At 52.6% G+C, this 13,684-nt stretch overlaps 1 protein-coding gene across 1 annotated transcript in view; it reads left to right on the top strand.

Moving 5' to 3' along the window:
- The window catches only part of SNX19 (sorting nexin 19), a 132,035-nt gene that overhangs the window by 113,230 nt on the left and 5,121 nt on the right, over positions 1-13,684 (top strand). Inside the window, exon 13 of the transcript XR_013924044.1 lies at positions 12,246-12,405. The gene's annotated coding sequence lies outside the window, so the exon portion shown is untranslated. The remainder of the gene's footprint in view (positions 1-12,245; positions 12,406-13,684) is intronic.

The following is a 13,684-nucleotide window of genomic DNA, read 5'->3' as shown; positions in this document are numbered from 1 at the left end:
ATGAAGGATGGTGGTCGTTTTCTAACATCTCCATCTTTCTGGGTACCTCCTGGCATCAAGTGACGGAGAGGGCAAGAATAGCCTCAAAGCTACTTAAATTGTGAGGGATTTTTCCTCCTTTAAACCACAGTGCCCTGCACAGTGTGCATACCCCATCAGCACAAGGAAACAGTATCTGCGTTCTTCTTTTACTGCTCGCTCTCGATTTGGTGATTAAGAAAACGGGGGGGCTGGGGGCACTCATTCTTGACCTTGGGGAAAGCAGGAGGCTTATAAAAACTCTGAGGTGCTGCAGGAATTACGAGGCAATTAAAAAAAAATCAGGCCAGAGCTGGGACGACGTCGGTAAAACCTGGAGGAACTGATGTCAGCTCCGGGCAGGACGTGGGGACCGATGCCTCTGCCCTCTCCTCCCGGTGCTGAGCCCCTGGGGTTGGTGGTGCTGAGGCCTCGTGCTTCCCACTGGCATGTAGCTGGAAATGCAGGAGACTGAAGAGATTTTGGGGCTGGATGGGCTCTTTTTACTTGGTGGATTCAGCTGACTTCAGTCCTTCCCCCACAAATGCAAGTCCTGTGTGAGCCCAGGCGGAGGGTGTTTTATGAATGTGAGATGAATAGCCACCAAAAAAGCAAAAATTAATCTTGAAGACGTGAGGAGGGCTCCCAAAACACTTTTTTTGGGGGTGTCAGAGGCCCAGCTCTAAAGGGGAGCGTATTTTGCTCACGGCTGGATCAGAAGGATTAACCCCAGGGAAGCTGGGTTTTATTTATATAGGATTTTATCAAGACTCAGCTTGGGTTTCCTGACCTGGTAAGAACAAGAAGAGAGAAATTAGCTGGGCTCAACAGGAATTAACACGCTTTTTTTTTTTTTCCCTTTTCCATTTCTCATTATGATGACGATCACTTCCAGATCTGGGTCTTTCCAAGACCGGGGACTAATGTCCTCAGCTGGGGTTGCGGCTCAGGATTGTCAGGCTGGTGTTTGAATGTTTCTCTTCCGTGTAAGTGATTTCTCGTGCAAACCACTTGAGTTAAAAGTGCGTGGTGACAGGGAGCGAAGCCTGTTCTCTGCTTCCTCTTAGGAAAGTCCCAGAGAACCTTTGTCAAGCTCTTAGGCCATGGTGAGAGTGTTTGCTGACGTCCTCCGACCAGTTTTAAAACGGGAGGAGGCAAAAAAAAAAAAAAAAAAAAAAAAAAAAAGGTCAGGGTTTTGGTCTGCATTTGCTATGCTCCCGTTCAGCAGGTTTGCTTAACTTTGGTCATTTATTTACTTGTCTGCACTGGAGTGCTGGCTGGATTGAAGCGATGCACGCATGTTTTTTTAGGGCGGATGAGGACTTAGAATAAAACACAGGGCTGGCCCGAATGTCCCGAGAGGGTCCTGGGGTGCGGCGCGAGCTCCCTGGGGTTTGGGCTCGGTTTGGCCGTGCGCCGCTCGGCAGCTGCATCCTTACTGTGTATCTCTTCCTCCGGGGAGAGGGAAGTGGATGCACTTCACATGAAGCAAAGTTACATAAACCGTGGGGGCCGATGGGGATAACTTGGAAATGAAACGGTCGGTCGGGCTGGCAGCCAGCCGGGGGTCGACTCGTGCCGTCGCTCTTAGGAACCGGGCTGTCTCGGAAGCAAAATGACTTCGGCGCCTACTAATGCGATAAAACCCACCAGTGCTCAGCTGCTGGGAAGAGCAGGGCTTTGGTGTTTGAGAGCAGGGCACCCCCAAAACAGAGGCAGACCAAATTGTGAAGGCGAGAACGAGCACAGCTCACTGCACCCGGTGCTCCCTGTTTCTGAAGCCCTGGAAAGATTTCCATGGTGGAATTGCATCGCACCGCCCGTGTTGGGAAGGAGAGGGTCTGGGGTACGTGGCATGTGTGTCACTGCGGTACCAGGCTGTTTTCCACACAGCTGGCTTGAAATCCTTGTCAAACAGCACATTTCATGTGGTTTTGTTGTTTTAAGCTAAAAGCTGCTTTGGGGGATAAGTGTGTGGGGCTGGAGGTGGGAATTGAGGTGACGGCTGAACTGGGGAGGATACTGGTGGGGGCACAGAGGGGGACAGTGCCTCAGCCTCCCAGCTCAGTGCTCGCTGCTTTTGGGGACAGGTCCTAGGAGACACCAGCCTGATGCTCAGGGCTCAAATAGCTGAGTGTGCCACCCCCAGCCGGCGTTGCACAAATGCTGTTACTGGAATTACCCCAGCAGAAAGCGAGCGAGCAGGACGCTTTGACCCCTCTGCGCTCCGCCAGCCTGGCTACGACTTCAAGGGAGCAAAGATCTTTTTGAGGGCTGGTGTTCACAGCGTCCCATGACTCTGCTGATTCCTGGCTGTAGAAATTAAAAGCCTGGAGGAAACGGTCTCCTCCAACGTCCCGGCACAGGCTGATTCCGAGCTTGAGGTGCGTGTGGGGGGGAAGCACAGGCTTGGTGTCAGGCTGCTCGATCCGCAGCTGCTGCAGCGAGCAATACTTCAAAGCCCAAACTCTTGCTTGGTTTGCACGTGTCTGCTGGGAGAGGCTGTCCTCCCGGCAAAAGCTCTGCTGGCTGGGATGGAGGGTGGGCACAGGACAGACCCCGAGCCTGAAAGCACCCAACCAGGGACCACGCAGACTCTTTTTTTGAGGTTTAGGAGTGCTCTGTGCATGGGGTCTGGCACCTCGCGAGCTCAGCACAGTAGCCCTGGGGAGCAGATCCTCGCGCTGTAGGGGCCGTGTGGGCACCGGTCCCTTGCCCCAGGCCAGTCCTGCCTTTTGCAGCTTCGTTTTTATGGGCAGCGAGGCCCGAGAGCAGCTCATTACCTTCCCTGCTTGCTCAGGTTATATTTGCTGGCTTTTCCCTCCCTGTAAAGCAAGAATGCAGAAGCACAGGCTCGTGCTGGGGGAGCAGCTTAGGGGGCTGGAGGGCAGCGACCCTCGCAGGGAGGTTTTGCTGTCTCTGCTGCAGGGAGCAAACCTTTCCCTGCCCTTAGCAGCCCGTCGAAGGAAAGGGACATTGCACGGGGTCCCAGCGAGCAGAGAGCCAAGCCAGGGAGCGGAGGGCTCTTCCCCTGGGTTTTTCCCCTCCCAGATACCACAGATGCCATGGCTGGGTTATCCACATACCCTGACAGGTTGTTGGCTTTGAGATAAAGCTCAGAAGCCCTTTAGCAAAAGGATTTGCTCCATCCATTTTTCAGAGATGGGATGCCCTCGCTGTCTAAGGCGCAGACAGGAGTTTATCCTGTGCCCTTAATGTCCCTGAGCTTTTCCCACTTGTCCGTGACGCTTTGCCTTCCTGGCCGGAGGTGATGGCTCCGGAGTGCAGCACTCCGCTCTCTTATCTGCCCGCCCTGTCTGGTTCCCCCGCTGCCAGCTCCAGATCAAACACAGGGAAGCCAAGGATCCGGGCTATCACCGCTCTCCTGGGAAGCAGATAGCAAACAAAAAAAAAAGACATTCACAGCTCGACCGGCAGCACATCTGGTGGGGAGGGAGGATTTTGCTTCCTGGGGGACAGCCCCCCATCCTCTCCCCGTCTTCCAGAGGGGCAGGTGCTCCCCATCCCTGTTGCCTTCAGGTTTGGGATACCCCCCAGGTAGGACGTCTCCGATGAGCTGAGCTTTCAGAGCTTCGGGGAGAAGCACTGGCAAAGGCAGCTCGCCGGTCACCCTCCCAGGCTGGCACTTGGCTGCCAAAAAAACGGTGCAACAAGCCCCAGGAGCCCTCGCAAAGAGCAGCTGCCTCCTCCAAGAGCAACAGGCAGGAGGTTTCTCGGTGGGACCCGCTGCCACCCGCATCTGCCTGCATCCCATGGCGGTGGTCCTCGCACGGCAAAGCAATAGGGACGCAGATGTTGGGTATTAAATGCCAACAGCCGCGCTCAGCTGTTCTCCCAGGCTTTGGCTGTGGTAGGAATTAAAGCCCTGCCTTGAACAGCCCTACCAAGCACATTCCCATCCCTGTGTAACCGCTCACGTATCCCTGTAACCCCCTTTACAGCAAAACACCTTGTGGGCAGTCAGCAGGGAAGGGAAGGTTTCTGCTGATCAATGCTCCCATAATAATTTCTGGCTTGATTAATACATTTTACCTGTCTCCTCCTCCTCGGAACCCATCTGAGAGCCAAGCTGTGATTTTACCCTTGAGAGAACCTCAGGTTTTTGCCCGTTCTGAGGGACTGCATTAAAATGTAAGGCCTTAATGAGAATGATACGGCTGCAGCAAAGAAATCCAGCCTTGCTGCTGTGTTTCCTGAATGATTTTCATCCTGCCTGATGGTATCAGATCAGCGGGTGGTTGGGGTTTTTTTTTTTCTGGTTTATGAATGAATGTGATCCTTTTGCAGAAAGGGAAGTGTCAGCTTGGATGCTTTCGTCCTCAGATTTTTCGTGATCATTAATAAAGCCTGCAGTGCTTTCAGTGAGTGCAAGCCAAAGGTTTGGGATGTAACAGCTTTCTAGTGGAAAAAGTGAGTTCCTTCCAAATCGGAAGGCTTTTTGCAAAAAAGACACCTTGTTTCTGATATCTTCTTTTCACTTTATTTCCAGCACTTCATTTAGCCCTTGGTGGGGGGGGGAAGCCAGTGTGAAGTATTGTCAGAGGTCATTTGCCTTGGTTTAGGTGAGATTTTGCATTCAGGTGTGTATTTATAATAGAGCTGCCGACTTCTGGCACGTGATAAGATACTGAGAGGAAACGTTTCTGCCTGGTTAAGAGGGAGCAACAACCGGGTGCTGCCCAAATGGGTCACTGCAGCTGCTTGTAACTGAAGCGGAAGATGCTGTGAACGCCGATTAGAGCCAGGCTGTTCCCAAAGCGGGTGAGCACCCCCAGAGATTTGCCGTGTCCCCCTTGTCACCCCGAGCCTGGGACATGCAGGAGGTGGGAGTACCCGGAGAGGGTGCAGGAGCGGCTCAAAAGGAGAAGCCACGTTCTGCATCGCGCCCGCAGGAGTGACACTCCTGTCCGTGAACTCGTTGCAGCGGCTTGTCTCTACCTTGTGATGAATCCCAGATGATTTCTCAGCCCGAGTTGTACAGTCACTCGTGTTAGATTATCAACTGGAACTTTCACAGGCTGTATGTGGGGTTTGCGGCTTCCTTTCCCTCTTTCTGTCTCCAAAGTCCACGATTAATAAATCATCCTCTAGCCCAAGCTGAGTCTTGCTGTTTTAACTAGCTTATTTTTTTGCTGATAAGCCGGACTTTGAATTCTTCCCAAGATCACGGGTTGGGGCCAGTAATATCACGAAGCAGAGACTGTTAATCATGATATATCACATGCCAATGGCAACAGCATCAAGCACTCGCTGCGAGCAGCGCGTTTTCCTTGTATCAGCATTTACAGGCAGAGCACTTGTATCTCACAGAGCTGGTGGGAGGGAAGAGTCGGGGCTCCCACCAGATATTAATTAGGTTTATTATCGGAGCCAACTCAACAGAATTGCAGGGCAGAGCTCTAAGTAATGTAAGGGGGAAATGGACACTGATGGCAGGAAAATGTTGCAGTGTGTACCTATTTCTTACACTGTATCAGTGCAAACAGCTTCTTAGGGGGTTGATTCTAACTCCACATTTCTACTCTTGCACCGTCTTCTGTCCAAAGGGACCCAAATCCCCCCAAGGATGGGACTGAAGGGTGGACCAAAGCACAGACAGAACCTGCTACACCTTCTTGTTGTTTCATATTCTTCTTGCCCACCACCCTGTCAGCACATAAATTTCTTTTCCTTGACAGCTCCAGGCAAACACAGTACATTTTCAGATCCATCATGGTCTCATCCTTGTTCTCCCAGGCAGTGCCCGAGCTCCAATCCCAGTATCACTGGTGACCTTGGCCAACTGCTCCCGTGGCTGTGCTGCTCTGTGGAGGTGTCTGCTGAGCCCTCCTTCTCCTCCAAGCCAGCTCCATAGAGAGGGAGGTCTCCAAGTTGTGTTCCTGTAGGATTAACCCTGCAAAGACCAGTGTGGCACACAGCGTCGGTCACCCTTATCAGAAGAGGGACCAACCCAGCTCTAGATAGAGCGGCTGAGGGGTCTGCACCCAGCAGGCTTTACTGGTGGGAGGTGGAGGCATGTCATGTGTGAACAGCCTATGGAAAGAATGGATTAATCAAGATTAAACGTAATCCTGATGAGAGCAGCCAGGAGGGCCGGTCAGGAGCCATAAGACACGTGCATGGGGTCGTGGTTACCAGCCCTGCTCTCCCTCTGCTAACGCCTGGTACCAAGCATTCCCCTCCACCCCGATCTATCTTTGGGCTGGCTGTGAACCCCCAGCCTGACTCATCCTCCCAGCTTAGCCAAAAAACCCCATCCCTTCAGTCCCAGCATCCCCCAGAGAAGTGCCTCGGTGCCGGCTGGTGGTGGCACATCTTTTATCTCGCTTGGCCTGGCAGCCCATGAATTCCTGCTCCTTTGCAATGGGGGTGGGTGAGGGACGGAGCATCGTCCTCAGTGCCCCTCTGCTTAGGAGGCAGCTCCCGGTGTCACAGGGATCAATCAGTTTGCTGTGTTGGGAAAATCTTGCTGCTCACCCAGCTGGGGTCTGGAGATCAGCCAGGGTCCATCCATGCCTCCATGGGAAGGCAAGATGGGAAGACACGGTGAAGGCACGCTCAGGGCTTTGCGATCTTCATGGGAATTTGTCTCGCTTTCCCTTTTTTTTCCTTTTGTGGGGAGGGATATTTTAAACCGTAAGGATGCCATTTTTGTTTTTCTACCGTTCAGAAAGGTCAGTGGCTGGGAGCTGATGGCGTCTGCCCTGTCCTTGCTGTTTTGCCAAACCTACCGGCCCATGCGGCACCAACACCTTCCCCTCGGCTACTTTTGCAGGAGATCAGTTTGGCTGGCCAAGGCTGGGACCACCTCAGAGGTGAGCTATGCTCCTCACCAATGAATCACATTGGCAGGGATGTTGGTAGCATCCTCTGCGCCTCCGTGGGGTTTGCAGGGCCGATCCGGCTTGGTGAGCGCTGGCTTCCCTCCCACCTCGCCTCACTACAGCCATCACTTTGCGATTGAACTCCCAGGGTGAATCCCCCAAAGAGGGGGAGAGCTTCATCATGCGTCTGCTGATGGATGGATGCGTGTTTACCTTGGCCTTCACCGCTTTGTGGCTGCTGGATAGTTATCTGAGTGATGAATTCATCTGCGCAGGGACCCCCGAATTGTGGGGGCAGAGGGGAAGCATCTATTATAGCGGCTTGGCACAAGGGAGAAGGAATAGCAGAGGGGAGACAGGCCGTGGTTGGACATCAAAGCCGGCCTCTGCTTCCCTAGCCTATCTCCTAGATCTCATCTGGCCGTGGTGGAAGTGCAGGCATCTCGCTCGTTAGAGGCTCGTGTGTCTGTCTGCAGGGAGAGAAGGGGATTTTTGAATTCCAGCTATACTGGGCATATTACTTTCCTACTTGCCTGCCCTGTCAGGGATGATTTTTTCATGGGGTGGAGAGCCCCGCTGCAATCACGGGACATGCTTTGGCTGCGGGCCACCACGCTGCTGCGGGGAAATGTGGCAGGGCGCTTGGGTGTTGCAGCTTGGATCACATGTAGTGCCCAGGCGTGAGCATCCCCAGCTCCGTCCAGCTGTGGTGCTGAGCTGGGGCTGCTCCACGTCTCACGCGGAGCCAGCAGCTCGTGCGCTGTGCGGTGGCTGCTGCTGAGTTTGCAGATTCCAGCAGCGGGGAGAGGGGAAGAGCTGAGACCTGGAGCCTAATCGGTGGCACCTCCTCGTGCCTGCAGATGTGTCGGCGTGGGATGGTCGTAGGGGTTTGCACAGGTCTGGTGGCGGGGTAGGGTGCAGCGCTGTGTGCAAGGAATTGTAAAACCCCCCTGAGAAAGTCGCCTGCTTAGGAGGTTTCCTTGCAGTGGGCACCAGGAGGTTAGCCTGCGCTCCGGGTCCTGCTTCCCCTAAACCACTTGGGCAGCTGCCTTCTCAGGGCTGCAAACCCTTTTGCAGGATCGAGTGACCCAGCACAAACCAGGAGGTTCGCAGAGGGGGACCATGGGCTTGATATCCCGCTATGAGGGTCTACAAGGCACCAGGAGGTTCTCAGAGGGAGACCACAGGATTTACATCCCGCTACGAGGGTCTGAAAGGCACCAGGAGGTTTGCAGAGGGGGACCACGGACTTTATATCCTGCTACGAGTGTCTACAAGGCACCAAGAGGTTCTCAGAGGGAGACCACGGGCTTTATATCCCGCTAGGAGGGTCTATAAGGCACCAGGAGGTTCTCAGACGGAGACCACGGGATTTACATCCCACTATGAAGGTCTACAAGGCACCAGGAGGTTCTCAGAGGGGAACCACAGGCTTTACATCCCATTACGAGGGTCTACAAGGCACCAGCGGCTCAGAGGACGTGTAGGCAGCGATCTCTCCGGCAGCTGATACCCAAATCCCCCTTAGCAGCAGCAGGATGGGTTTGAGATGGCTTTGGTTCAGAAAATAGATACCACGGTCTCTGATGGAAAGCTAGGTGGCATGAGTCCAGGGCAGGGATGCAGGGCCAAGCACCCCTGGGTGGTTACATCCCAAAGGCGCAGGTAGATGCGCAGAGTTATTTGCAAAGAGACCTGGACCCCTATTTGTGGTTGTGCTATATTGCTCTGAAAACAAGCCCCTTTTTTTGTATCTAAAGCCAGGAATCCCAAACTCTAGCAGCACCGCAAGCAGTCTGATAGGGGAGGTGTGGGGAACAGCTTCTTGTCTTGGTTTCTCTGAGCTGCGTGTCGCTGGGGCAGGCTGTGTGACAGCCAGGCTTGTCGGAGAGAACAGACGCCTCCATCGCCTCGCCTCGTCCCTTCGCACTGACACATCGCAGGGCTGTCATCAGAAGGGGCAGCAGATCCACCTGGACCTTCTGGAAGTCACCTGGGTGGCCCAACGGTAGGGAAAAACGCTAAAAACAGGGTCACGCTGCTTCTTCTCCACACCCTCAAAGCGTTCCCCACGGAAGGGGACCTTTTGCCAGCATTGTGCAACGCTGGCTCACGTTTTCCTTGAACTTTAGTCCTGCTTTAATCTATGCCACAGTAACCCCCAGGGGGAAGAATGTTTCTGATTCCCGATTCCAGTTGCTATTAAAACCTTTCAGCTCTGTCCCAGGCCGTTGTTCTGTGTCCTGTCACCCGCGTTGTCCCCAGGGCAAGGGCAGCCGTGTACATGGATCAGCGAGTGGTCCTCCGTCGGAGCCAGCGCTCCCGTCTCCATCCCCGCGGGCTGCCAGCAAAGCGATTTTGCAGATGGGTTGTAAAATCAGCCTTGTCCCCATCGCTTATCGTCCCACAGAAAGCCGCGCTGAACTCTCAGATATTTGTTTGTTTGCTTGTTTTGGCAAGAAGAGAAAGGGTCAAATTTAAGTTTGGGGAAACGTATCCTGCGTCCTTCATCGTGGCTCCGAGTGGAAAAGCTGTTCCCCGCTTCCTCCCCTTATCAGTTAATTTAGAGGTTAATGTGGGAAAGGTAGTTGGCCAGCAGCAGGCACAGTCCATGTGTTAATCGTTATTGCTGCCGTTATTAATAGCCTGACTCTTGGGTAACACGTCTGGGCAGTGCCGGATCCGGGAATCACGGATTCTAGGAGCGTGTGTCTGCTCACCCGGCTCTTTCGGGGGTGCGAGGTCTGCTTTCGGGGGGCTCTCCCTGCCGCCACCCAGGTGCCCGTTTCTTCCGGGTGATGGTAGTTTGGCCGGCAGCTCCATTCCCGCGGGATTTGAGGGGGGGAGGGCAGCATAAACCCACAGGCACCGGAGCAGGCAGGGGTGGAAACTTTCCATCTTTTTGTAAGATCGGGAGCAGGAGGGGAGAAAGCAGAAGGGGTTCACACTGGCAAGGAGGGCGTGGATGTGTTGCCCAGATTACAGCCATCCGGACCCTCACTCTTTCCAGGAAAGCCCATGTCTTACCACAGCCTTCCCAGGCCCCTTTCCATTGGAAATTACAATGAGCTGCCTGTAATAATCTCAGCTGGCTCTTTCCTGGAAGAAGGCTTTGCTGTCCCACCCTCTCACTGCCATTCCCCACCCCGGAGCGCTTCTTCCAGGGAAGCCTCCAGCTCCACCAGCTCTTCCAGGATCTCTCAAGAACCTCTGTTTCACATGAGGTCAGTCACCTGCAGCCCAGCGTCTATCTCAGCTGGAGCTGGGTGCTTTAGAGCAGCAGGGGATGCGGTACAGGCGTTGGGACTAGGGTCTGGTTGGGGTTTTTTTCCCCTCCTTAGCTGGTTGTGGGTTTTTTTTCAGATCCAGATATATGAACCCCGCAGGGTCAAGCTGTCTCTGGGTGCTCGTGGGCGGTGGTAAAGCCATGTTTGTGTTTCAGTTGAAGGGCTTGAAAGGGGACAAGGAAGGCAATTAAGGACCTTCATTTAATTGCCAGGACAGTTCTGGGTGTGGGCACAGGATCCCTACTCAGAGCATCCTCGAGGTGGTAAAGCACTTCCTGCTCTGTCTCCAAAGCTTAGAGACAAAACCACAATTTTTAAGTTTCTTTAAGGCATCTACAGATGAGGCAAAGTCATTAAAGTGATGCAAACCAATTGAAATTACGCAAAGGCCCTTGGCAAACTTGCCCTCAGTTGGAGAAACCCTGATTCCGATCACTGGCCTTGAATCCTGTAGGCACCCTTGAAAAAGCTGGAAGAGACATTTGATCCAAAAAATCTATAAGGACTAAGTTTTGGTGGATTTACTTACTGAAATTCCATATTTACGTGTCACACGGTAAAGCAGGGTGCCTGTGTTCTGTAGCCTTGACTAGAAAAGTGGGAATTCAGCCTGGAGGAAAGCATCCACGCAAATAAAAGCAGAAAATACAAGACCCCTACAAACCTCCCTCTGTATGTCTGAATTAACGCGTGCATCTCCTTCCTCCCCGACCCAGGAGCGACCACACTGCATCTCTTGTGTGCAGGGCCATCCTCTGCAGGGCAGGACACCCACCGGAGCGTGGTACCACCGTCTTGCCCGAGGCTGGGGATGGCCATTGTGGTCCGGACAATGATCACGGAGCATGAATGGAAAATGATCTCCTGTGTTGGGCTGACAACCAGCTCTCTGTTCCCCGGGCAAGTTCTCAGCTCCTGGGTGAAGGGAGCGCTCCCACCCCAGGCAATCCCCGCTTTGATCTTCTTGCTGGCTGCATTGCATTTTCTTACTGCTCCTGAATAATTCAGTACATTAAAAAAAAAAAAAAATAGAGGCGAGGGAGAATATTCCTTTACAGCTTTATTTACTGGTTGCTTTTAAGGAGTCCCCCACAAAGCCTGCCTATAAGAGCATGGCAAGGAAACAGGAGGGAAAGCCCTCTGGTATACCCAGGCTGCCAGACGATGCTCGCACAAGACTCGTGTTTACCCAAAACCATCTCAGCCACCTCTTACAGCAGGGAGAGCCCAAATTCACCCTGAATGTACAGAGGACAGTGTGTTTTAGCACGTTCACATGCCACCTTTCGTGTGTTGTCAAGAGGCAGGGTATTAGTTGGGGAATACATGGGGACTGGGGCCTGTATATGATGATGGGAGCTCAGGACGAGGTTTTTTCCTAGCTGATGCTATCCCAAAATTTATACGGACTCTGCTGCCTCCTTACCCAGCCTGCAGGCCCTGTATCTGCCTACATTGCATCCTGTGGTGGCACAGAGCAGGGAGCGACCGTGGGAGGGCAGCTGTAAAGAAAACTATCTGGCCTGTTTCTTTGCAAAATTGCCAGGAGGAAGGGGCTGGGACGAAGGAGATCCGAGTCCTTTTCCACCTGGTCCCTGCGCAGGTCTCACATTGTCCATGTTTTGTTTTGGTTTTTTATTTCTATTTCCCCACTGGTGCGGTCTGGTTGACCGGAGCGGGGCGCAGAAGGCTTTGGGGAAAATGGAGCGAGGATTTTTGCATGGCAAAATACATGTTATTGCCAGACCCCTTTTTTCAGTTTTTCTCTCTTTTTTTTTTTTTTTTTTAAATGTACTTTTGAGGATCGTCCAAACATAGAAGACTTTAACCCAAAAGGAATTTTATCCAAAGCATTTATGAGCAACTTAAAAAGGGGAAGGCAGTGAGAAGGAACTGAAAGCCAGATGTAACTACAGCTTTAGATGGCTTTTAGTTTCAAATTTTGCAGGGGCTCTGACTGGGAACTGTCGGATTTCAGCCCATGGTCTGTAAGCGGGTATTGAGGCAACCCTGAACTTTTGATCGCTTATTTCCTGGTCTTCTGCCCATCTCCAAAAGGGAGTGTCTGACCATCTCATTAAACCCTTGCTTTTAGATGCTCATATGAGGAAGGGAGCAGCCAGAATAAGCAGAAATGCTGTGAAATCCTGCACTCAGGAGCTGCGAAACACCCCAAGCAGCGCAGAGACCCGCTCCTCTTGAAGGCACATCCTGGGGGCTTGGCTCCAGAGATAGAAATTATTCAAAATAAACAGGTAAGCAATGCCTCACGTGTTATACTTCAATACAGACTATACTCTGGCATGAACTGACCTGCAAACACAAGCAAACCTTTGCTTTGCTAAGGAGGGGAAGATCAAGATAGCTGTGGGTGGGGGAGGAAAGGCGCAGATCTCACAGTGGGAGCAAGTGGCTTTTGAGGAGGAGGGCAAAGCAGAAATCCACCCACTAGTAACTGTAGTGAGGTTCTGCAACACAAGCAGGCTGTCAGGTGTTCCTCTGCGGAGGGCATCCTTGGGTAAACCTCTGTTAACCAGGATGGGGCTACGGGATGAAGCTCAGAGATGCTCAAGGCACGGGATTTCCCCTTTGCAAATGAGATCTTCTGGTACTGGTATCATTGGGGGGGTGGGGGGGAGCAGTCCCTCTGGCTGCTAGAAAAATCAGCAACAAAGCTACAATGAACCTAGAAAAACGAGCCTAAACTGGGGTAGAGGCTTGCACAGCTTCCCTGTGAAGCGATATGGGATAATTAGGATACAGCAAGACGTCAGCACCTACTTGACTTAGCATCCTCTGCTGTCCTTCTCCTCTGCTTTGAAGAAGGATGTGACAGTGTCCCTGACTAACGTGGGGGTGTTAGCGCGCAAGCTGGGGGAGAGCAGCCCCCCCTCCCCTCTCCCCTGCCCTGTACCCCAAGCAGCATCAGGGCCTGGTGCTCTCCAGTGCATTTAACTTTGCTCTGTGTTTTGCCAGACTATTATTAAGAAATAGGGCTCTGCCTTTTTATCATTCCTCTGAGCGTCTGTCTGATGTCATTCTGTCTGGCAACCGAGCGATCAAAAGAAGCTCCCCTGGGAGAAATTTCTCAAACAAACAGCCAGCAAGAAAAAAATAATACCCCATTAAATATAATAAAATGCAAACCCCACAGCGTCTCCCTGATAAATGAAAAGGCATCGTAACGCAGACTCTGAGCACAGAAACTTGCCTCCTACCATTCGCCCAGAGCAGGGATGCAGCGTGCCCTGCGCTTACCTGGCTGCTTACCCTTAACTGAAGCGATTTCAGAGTCTGACATCACGAGGCTGGGGTCCAGGATCTCACAACACACACAATTTGGCCAGCAACACCTGCTCCCATCGCTCGAGCCTTCCTGTGTCACACCAGCACACTGGGACCTGCAGCCCAAGCAGGTTTAGCTCTTATGTTTTTAAGCACATTGGTTTGGGGTTGGTTGGGGGTTTTTTTGCCCTTGTATTAAGGCATATGTACGCCTGCAAAGCAAATTCTGGCTCTGCTCCTCCATATTCA

The sequence above is a fragment of the Falco punctatus genome (assembly GCF_963210335.1).
Source record: "Falco punctatus genome assembly, chromosome: 16".
NCBI lineage: Eukaryota > Metazoa > Chordata > Aves > Falconiformes > Falconidae > Falco > Falco punctatus.
The sequence above is the reverse complement of the archived record's forward strand: the minus strand, read 5'-3'. Positions and strand labels throughout refer to the sequence as shown.